This window comes from Erinaceus europaeus, chromosome 12, assembly GCF_950295315.1.
Source record: "Erinaceus europaeus chromosome 12, mEriEur2.1, whole genome shotgun sequence".
Lineage (NCBI taxonomy): Eukaryota > Metazoa > Chordata > Mammalia > Eulipotyphla > Erinaceidae > Erinaceus > Erinaceus europaeus.
Genome location: NC_080173.1, coordinates 99,284,930 through 99,303,122, shown reverse-complemented (window position 1 = coordinate 99,303,122; position 18,193 = coordinate 99,284,930).

Genomic DNA, 18,193 nt, shown 5'->3' with positions numbered 1-18,193 from the left:
TTTCTGCCCTTTCTGATTTTTTTTTTAATCTTAAAAATAAGTCATGGTGGCACGGGAGGTGGCATGGTGGATAAAGTATTGGATTCTCAACCATGAGGTCCCAACTTTGATCCCCAGCAGCACATGTACCAGAGTCATGTCTGGTTGTTTCCCTCCTATCTCTCTCATGAATAAATAAATTATAAAAAAATAATAATAAATAAATCATGGGTTTGTTATAATTAAAGTTGGACAAATTGAAAATAAGGGGGATGGCAGATGCGTGGTAAAAACTATCTTGGGGCCAGGTAGTGACACACCTGGTTGAGCACACGTTACAATGTGCAAGGACCCAGGTTCGAGCCCCTGTCCCCACCTGCAGGGGGAAAGCTTCATTACCGGGATATCTTGAGGGTGCTTCTTCCCAAGCAAGTGCTCTCTGGGTTGGAGAGAACTCAGCTGGAGCCAGCCTACGCTGCTGCGTGGGAGAGGGATCAGGAACTCGTGCCGGGCTAGCATCGCAGGAGACTCTGGGACTCTTCGGAGCCAGAAGGGAATCCCAAGTGTATTCAACCAGAAGAGCAGCTGTATATATACTCACCAAGTAGGGTGGAAACAGTATGTGATGTAGAGAGTGTGGAACAAAAAGAGATTGGTGGAAATCAGGGTGTGACAAGGAGAGGGGATGGAGCAAAAAGACAGTTCAAACCAGTGGATTTAAACCAGTGCCCTGCAGGCAGGGCGGTTCTTAGGTAACAGGTTATGTAAATAGACCTCAGGGTTAAGTAGGGGGAAGCTGGCGTACTGCCCAACATCTCCCCTTTCTTTTTTTAGTATCAGAAGTGCGGGGCACTTTGTGAGGCAGGGAGACTAATAGGAGGAGGCACACCTTTGGGGTTCTACTGCCCCTCCTTGCTCAACCTCTCAGTAGAGAGAGAGACTAACAGGATTGACACACCCCTCAGGCTCAAACCCTTCCAAGCTCAACCACATCCTCACAATTTCCCAACATCTCCCTCTTACTTAATGGCCATATATAAATGGGTCAGTGTCTGTAAAAGGCTCCATCTCTGTCAGGGGAATAGCAGTGTAGGGGTGAACAGAAACCTGTTGGGAAGAAACCTGAATGATAGCTTGTAAGCGTCTTCAAAAAGAACTAGCACAAGACAGGGAGGGATAAATAAGAGTAGCAAGGGACAGAGTGAGACTGAAGAGAGGTCTGGTAGGCAGAGAGGAGGGCTGCCTGATGGGGGGAGGAGTGGGGGCCTGATAAGCCGAGGGGTGAGAGGGATGATCTGGCGTTGCAAAGTTCTGAGACAGCTGGCGGAAACGTCCATGGACTTCTACAGTCAGTCCTCGAGAAGTCCAGCAGTATAAAGGGAGTGTCCAAAGGTATACCAGCAAGTCTAATAGAAGTGTCAAACCAATATCAACGACCAGGAAAAAATGCCACATGTTTATCTCAATGGGGGAGGACAGCACTAGAACTTTTCTTCTCTGTAGAGAGTGAGCTGGAACCGCCAAAACGTGACAGGCAAAACAGAAGCAGGAAGCAGACAGCAATGGGTGAGAGAAAGGCAGTAGGAAAGTCTTGTCCTTAGGAGTCCGTGAATCAAGTTCTCCAGATCGTGTCAGGTCACACATCATGGGTTTTGGGGGATGGCTGTAGTTGTGGGCAATGTCAGAGGACAGGGGTCCAAGATGGATTTCTGGGGATTCCCTATGAGCAGATGCTTCGTCATGTGAAGGCTTGACATAGCTGTAGTCAATTACTTATGAAGAAAAAACTTGTAACAAATTAGAAGTTTACTATAGTTGATAACTCAATGATTATAACTAGTTTAGGTATCTTTATAATTTTGTTTAAAGATCATTTTATGTGACCTCATGTAGCAGCAGTCTTTGTTCAGCAGGATCTTCAGACCAAATTTAGGTTAAATATATATTGATTTTTAACTATTTTTTACATTGGACTTTTAAACAAACTCACGTTAGTGACAATTTTTTTTTTTTTGAACATTTACAATGTCAGATTGATGCCAGATTTGTTGTGGATTAATTTCCACAACATTAGCTTACAGGGCATTTTGGAGGGCCCTCCAAAAATGTCCTGTATAGAGATTTTATTTTCTCCCCACCCACCCACCCCAGAGTCTTTTACTTTGGTGCGATATGCCAATTCCATTTCAGATTCTACTTGTGTTTTCTTTTCTGATCTTGTTTTTCAACTTCAGCCTGAGAGTGAGATCATCCCATATTCATCCTTCTGTTTCTGACTTACTTCACTCAACATGATTTTTTCAAGGTCCATCCAAGATCGGCTGAAAATGGTGAAGTCACCATTTTTTTTTTACAGCTGAGTAGTATTCCATTGTGTATATATACCACAATTTGCTCAGCCACTCATCTGTTGTTGGACACCTGGATTGCTTCCAGGTTTTGGCTATTACAAATTGTGCTACCAAGAACATAGGTGTACACAGATCTTTTTGGATGGATATGTTGGGTTCCTTAGGATATATCCCCAGGAGAGGAATTGCAGGATCATAGGGTAGGTCCATTTCTAGCCTTCTGAGAGTTCTCCAGACTGTTCTCCACAGAGGTTGGACCAATTGACATTCCCACCAGCAGTGTAGGAGGGTTCCTTTGACCCCACACCCTCTCCAGCATTTGCTGCAGTTACTTTTTCTGATGTATGACATTCTCACAGGAGTGAAGTGGTATCTCATTGTTGTCTTGATTTGCATTTCTCTGACAATCAGAGACTTGGAACATTTTTTCATGTGTTTCTCAGCTTTTTGGGTCTCTTCTGTGGTGAATATTCTGTCCATGTCCTACCCCCATTTTTGGATGGGGTTATTTGTTGTCTTGTTGTTGAGTTTGGCAAGCTCTTTATATATGTTGGTTATTAAACTCTTGTCTGATGTATGGCATGTAAAGGTCTCCCATTCTGTGAGGGGTCTCTTGGTTTGGGTAGTGGTTTCTTTTGCTGTGAAGAAGCTTTTTAATTTGATGTAGTCCCATAGGTTTATACTTGCCTTAGTCTTCTTTGTAATTGGATTTGTTTCATTGAAGATGTCTTTAAAATTTATGTGGAAAAGAGTTCTGCCAATATTTTCCTCTAAGTATTTGATAGTTTGTGGTCTAAAATCCAAGTCCTTGATCCACTTGGAATTTACTTTTGTATTTGGTGAAATACAGTGATTCAGTTTCATTCTTCTGTATCTTTCAACCCACTGTTTCCAACATCATTTGTTGAAGGGACTCTGTTTTCCCCATTTAGTAGTCTGAGCCCCTTTGTCAAAGATTAGATGTCCATAGGTGTGGGGGCTCACTTCTGGGCTCTCAATTCTATTCCACTGGTCAGTGTGTCTATTTATGTTCCAGTACCAAGTAGTTTTGATGACAATAGCTGTCGGACTAGCTTCGCAGGTGGGGGACAGACGACCTGAGCTGAGCTGTACACAGTATCTCTTTATTCATACAGAACGCAGCACAATCTAAGCCAAGCTAAGCTAAATTAAAACTAAACTAAATATAATCACAATCCTGTCCTTATTTGGCCAAGTATGGTGGAAAGAGTATGTGACGTAGAGTGGGTGGAGCGAAAAGTGACTGGTGCAAATCAGGGTGTACTACGAGAGGGGGCGGAGCAAAAACACATCATGAACCAGTGGGGCTTAGACCAGTGCCCTGCAGGAAGGGTAGTGCTTAGTTAACAGTGGTTGTGTAAATAGAAAACAGTGTTAAGCAGGGGAGATTAAACCAATGAAACAGAAGGGGTTTTTAGAAGCAGAATTAGAAGCATACCAACAAATGGCCCTATAATACAATTTGAGATCTGGGAGTGTGATGCCTCCTGTTCTGTTCTTTTTTCTCAAGATTGTTTTGGCAATTCTAGGTCTTTTCTGATTCCAGATAAACATTTGTAGCATCTGTTCTAAAAAATGTGCTTGGGATCTTGATAGGGATAGAATTAAATCTGTAGATGGCTCTGGGTAGTATATTCATTTTGATGATGTTAATTCTACCAACCCATGAACATGGAATATCTTTCCACTTCTTTGTGTCTTTTTCAATTTTCTTGAGTAGTGACTCATAATCTTCAGTATACAAGTCTTTCACATCTCTGCTTAGATTTACTCCTAGATATTTTATTGTTTTTGTTGCTATAGTAAAAGGAATTGATTTCTGGATTTCAATTTCTTCTAACTTAGTGTTTGCATAGAGGAATGCCACTGACTTTTGAATGTTAATTTTATAGCCTGACACATTACTGTATTGCCTGATGATTTCCAAAAGCTTCTTGCTGGATTCCTTAGGTTTTTCCATGTATACTATCATGTCATCTGCAAATAAGGAGAGTTTGACTTCTTCTCTTCCAATCTGTATGCCTTTAATTCCTTGCTCCTGCCTGGTTGCTGTGGCAAGAACTTCCAACACTATGTTAAATAGTAATGGTGATAGTGGGCAGCCCTGTCTAGTAGCTGATCTGAGTGGAAATGTTCCAGTTTTTCACCATTGAGTATGATGTTGGCTGTAGGTTTGCTACATATAGACTCCACTATCTTCAGGAATTTTCCATTTTTTTGTAGTGTTTTGATTGTAAAGGGATGTTGTATTTTGTCAAAGGCTTTCTCTGCATCTATTGACATGACCATGTGGTTTTTGGTCTTGCTTTTGTTGATGTGGTGGATCACATTGATTGATTTATGTATATTAAACCAACCTTGCATGCTTGGGATAAACCCCACTTGGTCATGCTGAACAATCTTTTTAATATACTGCTGTATCCAGTTGGCTAGAATTTTGTTCAGTATTTTAGCATCTATGTTCATCAGAGATATTGGTCTGTAGTTTTCTTTTTTGGTTGTGTCCCTGTCTGCTTTTGGTATCAGAGTGATGGTAGCTTCGTAAAAGCTGGCAGGGAGTATTCCAGTGTCTTCAATCTTCTGGAAGACTTTTAAAAGTAGAGGTATTAGTTCTTTGAAGGTTTTGTAGAATTCATTTGTAAAACCATCTGGTCCAGGACTTTTATTTTTGGGGAGATTTTAGATAACTGTTTCAATTTCATTAGCTGTGATGGGCATGTTCATGTTATCCACTTCCTCTTTACTTAGTTTTGGAAGTTGGTAGGTATCTAGGAAATTGTCCATTTCTTCCAGGTTCTCTAGCTTGGTGGCATATAGTTGTTCATAGAAGCCTCGCATGATATGTTGAATTTCTGCGGTGTCTGTTGTGATATCTCCTCTTTCATTTACTATCCGATTTATTTGGGTCTTCTCCCTTTTTTGTTCTATAATCTGGCTAAAGGTTTCTCGATTTTGTTCACTCTTTCGAAGAACCAACATTTACTTTCGTTGATCTTTTGTATGATTTTCTTATTCTCAATGTTATTTATTTCTGCCCTAACTTTAGTGATTTCTGTCCTTCTGGTTGCCTTAGGGTTCCTTTGTTCTTCTAGGTCTTTAAGATGTGCAATCAGGCTGTTTATTTGTGCTTTTTCTTGTTTCCTAATATGTGCTTGTATAGCTATGAACTTCCCTCTCAGTATTGCCTTAGCTGTGTCCCAAATATTTTGATAGCTTGTGTCTTCATTTTCATCGAAGTCTTGAAACATTTTGATTTCTTCCTTGATTTCCTCTTTGACCCAGAAGTTGTTAAGAAGTGTACTGTTGAGCTTCCACATTTTGGACTATTACTAATCTCTTGTTGATTGTTAAGTGTTAGTTTAATTCCACTGTGGTCTGAGAAGATGCTTGGGATGATTTCAATGCTCTTGAATTTGCTGATGCTGTCTTTGTGGCCTAACATATGGTCTATCCTTGAGAATGACCCATGTGTATTTGAGTAAAATGTGTATTCCAGTTTCTTGGGATGAATGACTCTGAAAATGTCCAATAGTTCTAGTTTATCTATCTCTTCATTTAGCTCCCTTATGTCTTTATTGATTTTCTGCCTGGATGATCTGTCAAGTTGAGAGAGTGGGGTGTTGAAGTCCCCTACTACGATTGTGTTACTGTTAATATATTGCTGTAGCTCTTTCAGAAGAAGTTTGATGTATTTAGATGGCTTCTCATTGGGTGCATAGATGTTAATAATTGTTAAGTCCTCTTGATTGACTGGTCCTCTGAGCATTAAGTAGTGTCCATTCCTATCTTTTTTTAATCTTATCTATTTAAAGTCTATCGTGTCAGATATGAGAATAGCTCTTCCTGCCCTTTTATGTGGGCCATTGGCTTGTATGATAGTTTTCCATCCTTTCACTTTAAGTCTGTGTTTGTCTTGTTGAGTTAGGTGGGTTTCCTGTAGACAGCATATTGTTGGGTTGTATTTTCTGATCCATCTTCCTACTCTGTGTCTTATAATAGGTGAATTCAGGCCATTGACATTTATTGATATCAAAGATTGAAGATATTTTAACGCCGTTCTTGTAGAGTTTTAGAGTATTCTGATATATGTCCTATTTATGATGGTCTGACTGTTTATAGAAGACCTTTCAGAACTTCTTTCAGGGCAGGCTTGGTGATAGTTGATTCCTTCAACTGTTGCTTGTCTGAGAAGGTTTTGATGCCTCCATCTAGTCTGAATGACAGTCTAGCAGGATATAGTATTCTTGGTTGAAAGCCTTTCTCATTGAGCACTCGATAGATATCTTGCCATTCTCTTCTGGCCTGTAGTGTTTGTGTGGAGAATTCTGCTGCTAATCTTAAGGGTTTTCCTTTGTAGGTGACTCTTTGTTTTTCTCTTGCAGCCTTCAGGATCCTTTTTTTAATCCTTATTCCTTTCCATTCTAAATATGATGTGTCTTGGTGTCTTTAAGTCTGGGTTAATTCTGTTTGGGACCCTCCTGGCTTCTTGAATCTTTATGTCTTTGATGTTGTCTAGACTAGAGAAGTTTTCAGCTACTATGGCCCAAAGAATGCTTTCTTCCCCTCCCTCTCTTTCTTCCTCTGGTAAGCCAATAATGCGTATATTGTTTCTTTTGAAGTCATCCCATAGGTCTCTGTTGTTGTTTTCAGCATCTCTTAATCTCTTTTTGAGATCTCTTACTTCTTTTTTAGTTGTTTCTAATTCGTCCTCAATCTTGCTAATTCTGTCTTCAGCCTCATTGATTCTATTCTCTCTGCCCTTTACTGTTTTCTGGAGTTCATCTATTTTGTTACCCTGTTCTGATACTGTTTTAGCTTGTTCAGCTAGTTGTATTCTTAGCTCAGCGATTTCAGCTTTAAGCTCTCTAATAACCTTGAGATAGTGTTTTCTTTCAGAGTCTCATTTGTTGTTCCTGTATTTCTGATTACAATTCTTTCAAACTCTTTACTCACTCCTGTGATTATTTCCTTAGCTAATGTTTGGATGTTGACCTCGTTATTTTGTGCTTCACCCTTTGGGGGGATTATAGCTGGACTGTTGTCCTGGTTCATTTCTCCAATATTTCTTCTTGTTGATTTACCCATTTTATATATTATGTTATGAATTCCCTCTCTTAGTACTTTTCATATTACTGATCACTATTTCCTGGATTGACTTGTGTCTAAGTAAGGTAATTAAAGGGTTCACAGTGGTGGAAGTTTAACAGTTGTTTCAATAGTATTTTAATCCCTGAGTTGGAGCTCAGTTTTTTAAAAGCCTCTTTTTTTTTTCTTCTCTGTAGGCTATGGGAGCCTGAGAGCTTCTGTCTATAAGTAGGCTTTTTAACTTAATCACTGACTCTTAACCAAGAGATAAGGCAGGGTGTGACAGAAATAGTCCGGTGGTTATGCAAAGAGACTTTCACAGCTCCAGAGCTATGCCACCGAGTTATAGGTCTTCTCCTCAATTTCCTGGTTAGATCCCTGTCCCCCGGTGTCCCTCCCTGCCACTGCTCCAGACTTTGAGGGCAGTAGCAATGGAGACCCAGAGTTGCACTTGGTGAGTCTCTGGGGAGTCCTCTCCTCCCTTCAGCTGTCCCCTTGTTGTTGGAACAGACTGGAGGTGGTGTCTCAACTGATAGACTGTCAGACTGTTACCAGCCACTTAGTCTCTCCCTAGGCTCCTCTCTGTCACCAGCCACATGTGTTTGCACTCACCGGTGATTTGGTGGGTTCCTGTAGTCATTCTAGTCCTGTCTTGTTTCAGTCCCAGGTAGTCTCCTTTGGTATTCCTAGTTGATCCAGGAGAGGAGAGGAGAGGAGAGGAGAGGAGAGGAGAGGAGAGGAGAGGAGAGGAGAGGAGAGGAGAGGAGAGGAGAGGAGAGGAGAGGAGAGGGACAGATCTGCTGCTGTTCATAGCCCCGCCTCCAGAAGTTGAGAATTTGTATTTTAACTTTTGGAGATGATGAATTGTCACGTTGAATATTTAGACTTTTATCTTAAATACTCAGTTAGTTTAGCAAACTAATTTTATCTTTTCTGGTAAAAATGTAGCTTCTAAGTTACTCTTTTAACCATTAAGTTCATGTTTACCAAACTTGAAAGAGCACGCATAAAACATGTAGTTTATAACACACAGGATGAGAAAAACTTTTGTGACTAAGACATATCATTTCAAACGTGAATTTAGATCTGTACTGTCATAGTTGAACCATCTTTACTCACACAGTTTAAAACTAAACGTTTCATATTTATACCAAAACAAAAATAAATCAAAAAGAGGGGGAAAAAAACATTTTTTGGACTTTTTATGGACTTCTCCAGAAACCATAGCTGCGTCCAGCATTTTTATATAAAGTCAATTAAGTTTCAGAGTACTCTGAGCAAAATGGGTCATACAAAAAATTTTGGTCACTCACTCAATTTTTTTTTTCAACTCACTCACTCACAAAACACAACTGTACAGTCATGGCATAAGACATTCAGGGGAGGAGAGAGCTCTGTGAATCAGTTTTTTCAGATTCTGCCATATCGTATTATGGATCCTAGGGTGTGTCCTCCAGCCAGTCCTCTTGCAGTGTTTCTTGTTCCTCAGTGATATCAGCGCCATCATGTGGGTATTGCCACACATGGCGGGCAGGAACCCAGACAGGTTTGGAGTAATTCTGTGGAAAAATGCATGCAAAACCCCTCCCCATGGTCATTAGGCAGTCAGGCCCTTTCCAAATTTTATCAAGTGGGTCTTTCCATTTGACTTTAATAGCTGGGAGGATGGATGGTGTTTGCCAATGAAGAATAATAGGAGGTTGGTCTGAGTTTTTGTAAATATTAAAGAGATTTAATGTAGTTAAGGCTTTTGCCAGCTGCATATTGGAGGGTACATTTCCCCTTTTTCTTTATTTAACTAAGCCTTAAGAGTTTGATGGGCCCTCTTGGCAATGCCTTGTCCCTGTGGATTATACGGAATACCTGTAGTATGAGTAATGTTCCAGAGGGAACAAAAATCTTTAAATTGTTTGCTGGTAAAAGCAGTCTCATTGTCAGTTTTAAGTTGAAGATGTATGCCCATGGCTTATAAACTTTTTTGAGATTTCTCCTGTCTGAGCTTTAGCCCACATAAACTTAGAGAAGGTATCAATTGAGACAAACACATATTTTTGTTTGCCAAAGTTGGGTATGTGGGTGACATCGATTTGCCAAAGTGCATTGGCTTTTAAGCTTTGGGGGTTAACCCCAAGAGTTTGAATAGCAGGTGTTTTGATTAGACGTGCACAAGAGGAACACGTAGCAAGAATGCGTTTCAACTGTGCCAGAGGAGTATCAGGAAATCGAGCTCAATGTCCTTTAAGATTAACATGGGTTAGGGAATGAAAGTCAGCAGGATTAGAGACAGAGGCTAGGAGAATTCTGTGGAGGCGAGGCGGTCAGCTGCAGCATTCCCTTTGGACAGGGGACCTGGAAGAGGGCTGTGGGAACAAAGGTGTTGAACATACAGTGGTTGGGTTCGAGAAAAGAGCATAGAGGCAATTTGAATTAAGAGAGGAGAAAGTGGGTTGTCAGCTATCTGGGTGTTCGTTCTTAAGAGTGATACAGGCCTGTCCGAAATCCGGAAGTATGCCATCCCAGACAATGGATCGCAGGAGGAGAAAACAGGCGTCAGGGTTATAAATCTTCCTTTCCAAACTTGATTGGACCCTGGCAATGAATTTAGCCAAGGATTTGTCTGGTTCTTGTTGAAGGGAGAGAATGGGGACTGAGGCTGCTCCCGTGGGTGGTGTTAGCTTCTCCCATGCTCTTAATGCGCAGAGGTATATCTGATCAAAATACCCAGGTGGAAACTTAGCCTTTGCCTGTTGAATTCCTGTTTCCAAATGACCCGTTCCAAACAATGTGTCAAAATTCCCCTCTGGCTGATCTTGACTATTTTTCTGCGATTGCTGTAAACACTCGTCACGAAAAAATGCCTCCCATTGCAGGAAGAGGGGCCTTGGAGCGTAGCGTGTTATGTCCCTCTAATCTTGGGAGGTATTAAGGTTCTGAAGCAGGCCTTGTAAAATGGACCTGGTACATGTAGCATGAATACCATCATCCTTAATAGCCTGGTGTACTTCTTTAAGATCTGTGGCGGAATACGAATACCAGGCCTGAGGTTTTTGTCTATTGGGGGCAACATTGACCGGGAATGTGTGGACTTGCTCTGATAGCTGTGTAGCAGCGGGGGGAAGAGTCACAGAAGTGGAAGCCACTGGATAAGCAGTGGCCGAAGAAGCGGCTGTGGAGACCACAGGAGAATCCGGACATGTGTCTACCAAAACGGGAGCCTCGGGGCAAGATGCAGAGGGCTTAGGGTGGGTCCGGATCGGGACAGGCTTTACTTCATCTTTTAAGCATTTATGGTGCTGGTTAAGTGCTATGACCATTTGCTTTAATTCTTGGACCTCAGCCTCAAGGTCCCTTAGTCTTTTGGGAGGTTGCCGTATATATATCCCCTAAAAGCTGTGACCATGGTCAGAAGCATCCATGGTGTGGCCCCGAGAAAAATGTCCCAGAGATATAATAATTGTATGTAGAAAAAAGAGTACAGGATTTGGAAAATACCGTCCATGGCGGAGAAGTCTCAGAAAAATAGTAAGAAAGAAAAGAGAAAAAAAAAGAATCACAGTGCCTTAACACGAGGTTGCAGATACTCAAATGGTGTATACTTATCTGGGATGTGTTCTAGTAAGTCTGCTGGTTATGTGTCCCTGTTCCGGGCACCAAATGCCAGGATATCTTGAGGGTGCTTCTTCCCAAGCAAGTGTTCTCTGGGTTGGAGAGAACTCAACTGGAGCCAACCTAGGCTGCTGCAAGGGAGAGGGATCAGGAACTTGTGCCGGGCTAGCATCGCAGGAGACTCTGGGACTCTCGGAGCCAGAAGGGAATCCCAAGTGTATTCAACCAGAAGAGCAGCTGTATATATACTCACCAAGTAGGGTGGAAACAGGATGTGACGTAGAGAGGGTGGAGCAAAAAGACAATTCGAACCAGTGGGATTAAACCAGTGCCCTGTAGGCAGGGCAGTTCTTAGGTAACAGGTTATGTAAATAGACCTCAGGGGGAAGCAGGGGGAAGCTGGCGTACTGCCCAACACTTCATGAGTGGTGAAGCAGGGCTGCAGGTGTATCTGTCTCTCTCTCCCTCAATCTCCCCCTTCCCTCCAATTTCTGGCTGTCTCTATCCAATAAAGATTAAAAAAAAAAACTTAGAAAAAAGATGGCCACCAAGAGCAGTGGATTCATAGTGCAGGCACTGAGCCCCAGCAATAACCCTGGAGGCCAAAAAAAAAAAAAATAGCAATTTTTAGGGTTTGGGTGATGATGCATTCTGAGTGCACATGTGATCATGAGCAAGGACCCAGATTCAAGCCCCTAGTTTCCACTTGCAGGGGGGAAGCTTCATGAGTAGTGAAGCAGTATTGCAGGTGTCTCACTTTCTACCTATCTCCCCTTTCCATCTCGCTTCCTCTCTGTCTTTATCCAATAAGTAAATAGTAATAATTAGAGCAATCTTTGGAGAGATGTACATTTCACAGGAATGGACTGGTGAGACCAGGCAGTGGTGCACTCGGCCAAGTGCAAAGACCTAGGCTTGAGCTCCGGCCTCCCACCTGCAGCAGGGTCACATCACAGGCAGCGACGCAGGGCAGGGCTGCAGGGGTCTTCTGTCTCCCTCTCTACCTCCCCCTCCCCCCTCAGTTTCTCTCTGTCCTAGCCAATAAATTTTTTCTTTTTTTAAAAATGTATTTCCTTTGTTGCCCTTTTTTATTTTTTTATTTATAAAAATGAAACACTGTGGTCTGGGAGGTAGCGCAGTGGATCTCACAAGCATGAGGTCCTGAGTTCAATCCCCAGCAGCACATGTACCAGAGTGATGTCTGGTTCCTTCTCTCTCTCCTCTTATCTTTCTCATTAATAAATAAATAAATAAATAAATAATGAAACACTGACAAAACTATAGGATAAGAGGGGTACAGCTTTGCACATTTCCCACCACCAGACTCTGTATCCCATCCCCTCCACTGATAGCTTCCCTATTCTTTAACCCTCTGGGAGTATGGACCCAAGGTCATTGTGGGATGCAGAAGGTGGAAGGTCTGGCTTCTGTAATTGCTTCCCCACTGAACATCTCAGAAGCCCTTATTTTTTATTGTTGTAGTTATTGTTATTGATGTCATCGTTGACAGACAAGACAGAAAGAAACAGAGAGAGGAGAGAAAGAAGGAGAGAGAGAGACACCTGCAGACATGCTTCACCACCTGTGAAGTGACCCCTCTACAGGTGGGGAGCTGAGGGTTCAAACTGGGACCCTTAACATCAGTCCTTGTGCTTTGTGCCACCTGCGCTTAACCCCCAATAAAAATCTTGATGGAGGTGACAGAGGAGGCACCTGAGCTACTGCTCCACTGATGGTGAAGCTTCCTGCCCCCGCCAGGTGGGACTGGGGACTTGAACTTGGTTCCTCATACATAGTAAACTACTCTGGCAGCCCCTACTGAAAAAATCCTAAGTCACAAGTTCATTCATAGGTCTTTCTCCAGAGATACATTCCCTAGGACTGGTGTGCAGCGCAGGTGGTAGGGTGCCAGCAGCTTGCTTGGAGGTTCCTCTGCTCATCAACGTGTGAGTACACACTGTTCAGTTTCCCCAAACCTGCCAGGTCTGCCTTCCTGAGACTACACCTGCTCCCTGTGGTTGTGGACATTAGGAGACTTCCAGCCCACCTTTTTATGTTTTATTAGAGATTTGATATTGACTTCCAAGATTGTAAGAAATAGGGGTTCCCACCACCAGAGTTCTGTGTCCCATCCCCTCCTTTGGAAGCTTCCCTATTCTTTATCCTTCTGGGAGTATGGACAAAAATTTTTCATGGGGAGCAGAAGGTGGGAGTTCTGGCTTCTGTAATTGCTTCTCTGCTGGAAACAGAGTGGGTGCTGGCAGGTGGATCCACACCCCCAGCCTGTTTCTGTCTTTCCCTAGTGGGGCAGTGCTCTGAGGAGGGGAGGTTCCGGGACACGTTGGTCGTCTGCCCAGGGAGGTCAGGATGGAATCATAGTAGCATCTGTAAATTCACTGAAAGGCAGTAAGATGTACAGCAGAACAAAATGTTTAATAAACAAGAATCATAAAGTAGGAATAGAGCAGATAAAATTAGGGATGTGAGGTTGGAAGGGAGCTAGGAAGTCTTATTTTAGGTATGTTCCTAGGAGCCTCTTTTTTTTTCCTCTGGGGTTATCAATGGGGCTCACTGCCTGCAGCACAGATCCACTGCTCCTGGAGGCTATTTTTTTCCCCTTTTGTTGCCCTTGTTGATTTTTATCGTTGTGGTTATTATTACTATTGTTCTTAATGTCTTTGTTGTTGGATAGGACAGAGAGAAATGGAGAGAGGAGGGGAAGACGGGGAGAGAAAGACAGACACCTGCAGACCTGCTTCACTACTTGTGAAGTGACTCCCTTGCAGGTGGGGAGCCGGGGACTCAAACCAGGATCCTTAAACTGATCCTTGCACTTCACGCCACATGTGCTTAACCTGCTGCACTACCAACTGACCCCTGTTTTTTGTTTTTTTTTAACATCCAAGGTTATCACTGGGGTCCAGTGCTGGCACTATGAATCCACCAATCATAGTGGCCATTTTTTCCTTTTTTTAAATATTTTATTTATTTATTCCCTTTTGTAAAAAAGATTTTTGTAATATTTATTCCCTTTTGTTGCCCTTGTTGTATTGTTGTTGTTACTGATGTCGTTATTGTTGAATAGAACAGAGAGAAATGGAGAGAGGAAGAGGAGACAGGAGGAGAGGAAGACAGACACCTGCAGACCTGCTTCACCGCCTGTGAAGTGACACTCCTGCAGGTGGGGAGCCGGGGGCTCCAACCAGGGTCCTTATGGCGGTCCTTGCGCTTTGCACCACCTGTGCTTAACCCACTGCACTACCGAACCGACTCCCTTATTCCCTTTTTGTTGCCCTTGCTGTTTTATTGTTGTAGTTATTGTTGTTATTGGTATCATCATTGTTGGATAGGACAGAGAGAAATGGAGAGAGGAGAGAAAGACAGAGAGGGGGAGAGAAAGACAGACACCTGCAGACCTGCTTCACCGCCTGTGAAGCGACTCCCCTGCAGGTGGGGAGCCGGGGGGCTCGAACCGGGATCTTTACAGCAGTCCTTGTTGCACTTTGTGCCACCTGCGCTTAACCCGCTGCGCTACCACCCGACTCCCTTTTTTACTTTTCCATGTTATTCGATAGGAAGAGAGAAATTGAGAAGGGAGGGGGAAATAGAGAGGGAGAGAGAGAGACCTGCAGACCTGCTTCACTGCTTATGAAGTGTCCTCGCTGCAGAGGGTGAGCAGGGTCTCGAGCCCAGTTTCTTGCACGGGTTCTTGTGCATAGTCTGATGTGTACTTAATCAGTGCACCACCACCCAGCCCCTATAGCCTATGTCTTAATAATCTTTGCTTAGGCTTGATACCTAACATGGGGGTAGACTATAAAAATTGTCTGGGAAGATGTTGTCAGAGTTTTGAGTAGAACTAGGAAGCAGGGGGCGAGGGAGAAATTGTAATAGTTATGTAAACAGACTCTCATGCCTGAGACTCAACGTCCTAGGTTCAGTCCTCTGCATCACATGACCAGAAGCCCGACGGTTGCTTGCAAACTTGCAGATATAGTGGTCTGGGAGGTGGCTCAGTGGATAAAGCCATGGACTCTCAAGCATGAGGTCCTGAGTTCATTCCCCAGTATCATCTGTACCAGAGTGATGTCTGGTTCTTTCTCTCTCTCTCCTATCTTCTTCATGAATAAGTAAAATGTTTAGAAGAAGGAGGTATATAAGTGCAATTAGCTGTTTATCACAGTGACCTAACTCGGGGCCCATATCCATTCATTTTTAGCACAAGAACCTGTGCAACCTCTGAGTCCCTGTCAGAATGAGCTCACAGTCAATCCCACTTTTCCCAAAGTCATTTTATGATCCACGGAGTAGTAATCTTGGTCTTTATTCTTTGAGTTCTGGAAGGGTATGCCATTCCCACACTCACCCACCAGCATGTTTCACGCATAAACAATCTGTTGATTCTCACTTGGCTGTGCTGGTAATCTCCAGAGAGTGTAGGTAGTGTAGCTTACTTTAGCTTAAAGAAATTACTTTTGCTGGGAGTATTTATCAACCTGCCAATGTCCATGTCTACAGGAGAAGCAACTACAGAAACCAAAACTCCCACCCTCTGCACTCCAAAAAGTATTGTGGTCCATATAGGGGAAGGTGATCAGAGAGCTCTGAACTCCCTTCCATCAGGACCAGAAGAGTTTGTCACCAGGAATCTTTATCTTTTTAATGTATATTTTTTTATTTTTTTATTTATAAAAAGGAAACACTGACAAAACAGACCACTGTTAAAATTCAGTCTGATTACATGCTGGAAGTCTATTTATTTATTTATTTATTTATTTATTTTCTCCTCCAGGGTTATTGCCAGGCTCGGTGCCTGCACCATGAATCCACCGCTCCTGGAGGCCATTTTTCCCCCCTTTTGTTGCCCTTGTTGTAGCTTCGTTGTGGTTATTATTATTGCCCTTGTTGACGCAATTCGTTGTTGGATAGGACAGAGAGAAATGGAGAGAGGAGGGGAAGACAGAGAAGGGGAGAGAAAGATAGACACCTGCAGACCTGCTTCACCGCCTGTGAAGCGACTCCCCTACAGGTGGGCAGCCGGGGGCTCGAACCGGGATCCTTACGCCAGTCCCTGCGCTTTGCGCCACATGCGCTTAACCCGCTGCGCCACCACCCGACCCCCTGGAAGTCTTTTTTTTTTTAGATTTTTTAAAATGTATTTTATTTATTTCTTTTCCCTTTTGTTGCCCTTGTTGCTTTGTTGTTGTTGTTGTTATTATTATTGTTGTTATTTCATTTTTAGATAGGACAGAGAGAAATGGAGAGAGGAGGGGAAGGCAGAGAGGGGGAAAGAAAGACAGACACCTGCAGACCTGCTTCACCGCCTGTGAAGCGACTCCCCTGCAGGTGGGGAGCCAAGGGCTCGAACCAGGTAGATTTACTTTTTAAACATTTATTTATTTATTCCCTTTTGTTGCCCTTGTTTTATTGTTGTAGTCATTATTGTTGTTGTTGTTGGATAGGACAGAGAGAAATGGAGAGAGGAGGGGAAGACAGAGAGGGAGAAAGACAGACACCTGCAGACCTACTTCACCGCCTGTGAAGCGACTCCCCTGCAGGTGGGGAGCCGGGGACTCGAACCGGGATCCTTATGCCGGTCTTTGCGCTTTGCACCACACCACTTGCGCTTAACCCGCTGTACTATCACCCGACTCCTGGAATCTTATCTTTATACCATCACTAAAAGGGAAGCAATTCTGGAAAATACCAGAAGAAGTCAAGCACTGTTTCTCCTACTTGAGAGAGAATAGGAAGAAAGACAGTCAAAAGTAATAATAGATGTAAATGTGACGTAGGAAGTGAGGGCAGGACCATCGAAAAATTGTCCAAAAAATATAGATGGCTACAGAGTCTGTCTGCACATATGACCTTGGAGCACCACTGCAGTCTCCGATAGAGGGGATGGGTACACAGACCTCTGATGGTGGGAACAGTGTGGAATTATACCCTTATCATCTTACTATAATTTTGTAAATCAATATTAAATCACTAAAAGAAAATACAGGAGGGTGAACAATAGGGCAGTGGATTAAGCACACATGGTGCGAAGCGCAAGGACCAGCGTAAGGATCCCGGTTCGAGCCCTCGGCTCCCCACCTGCAGGGGCGTCGCTTCACAGGCGGTGAAGCAGGTCTGCAGGTGTCTGTCTTTCTCTCTCCCTCTCTGTCTTCCCCTCCTCTCTCCATTTCTCTCTGTCCTATCCAACAACAACCAGAACAATAATAACTACAACAATAAAACAACAAGGGCAACAAAAGGGAATAAATAAATAAAAAGAAATGTTTCATGGGCATGCAGACTGCAAAATTCATGAGATGAGTTACTAGCATGGGGCAGAAAATAGTGTCTTATGTGAAATCATTATGACTTGAAATGATCCTTTCAGATCGTCTAAGTGCACACAGTGCTATGCAGGGGAAATGCTTCACGAACGGTGAAGAGGATCTGCAGGTGTCTATCTCTCCATCATCTCTCAATTTCTCTCTGTCCTATCATTAAATTTTTTTAATTTAAAAAATAGGGGGGTCGGGTGGTAGTGCAGTGGGTTAAGGGCACATGGCACAAAGCGCAAGGACTGGCAGAAGGATCCCGGTTTGATCCCTTAGTTCCCCACCTGCAGAGGGGTTGCTTCACAGGCAGTGAAGCAGGTCTGCAGGTGTCTGTCTTTCTCTCCCTTTCTCTGTCTTCCCCTCCTCACTTGATTTCTTTCTGTCCTATCCAACAACAACAACAAGGAATTCTACCACTCCTGGAATGCTTGTGTGTGTGTGTGTGTGTGTGTGTGTGTGTGTGTGTGTCTTTTCCTTGATTCCTTTCTTTTTAGTAGAGGATGAGAGACACAGAGGAGAGATGTCACACCACTGCCCCGTCACTCATGAAGCTTCGAGTTCAAGGTTGAGATGTGGTGAAGCTGTGTTTTCCCGGATGGCTCCCCCCTGCTCTTGTTGAAGCAGCAGAATGCTGATTCTCGCAGTGGCTCCTGCGTGCCCAAGTCTGCTGTCTCCTTTCTCATGTGGAGACTTGGGACTTGAGTTCCAGAGTGAGGGCCAGACCGGGATGGCACGGGGACCTGTGGGCTGCACGGGCACCGTGTTCTCCATGCTGAGAGGACAGTCCCAGCTGAGTAGCTACAGTGCTGGAGTCAGGCAGGT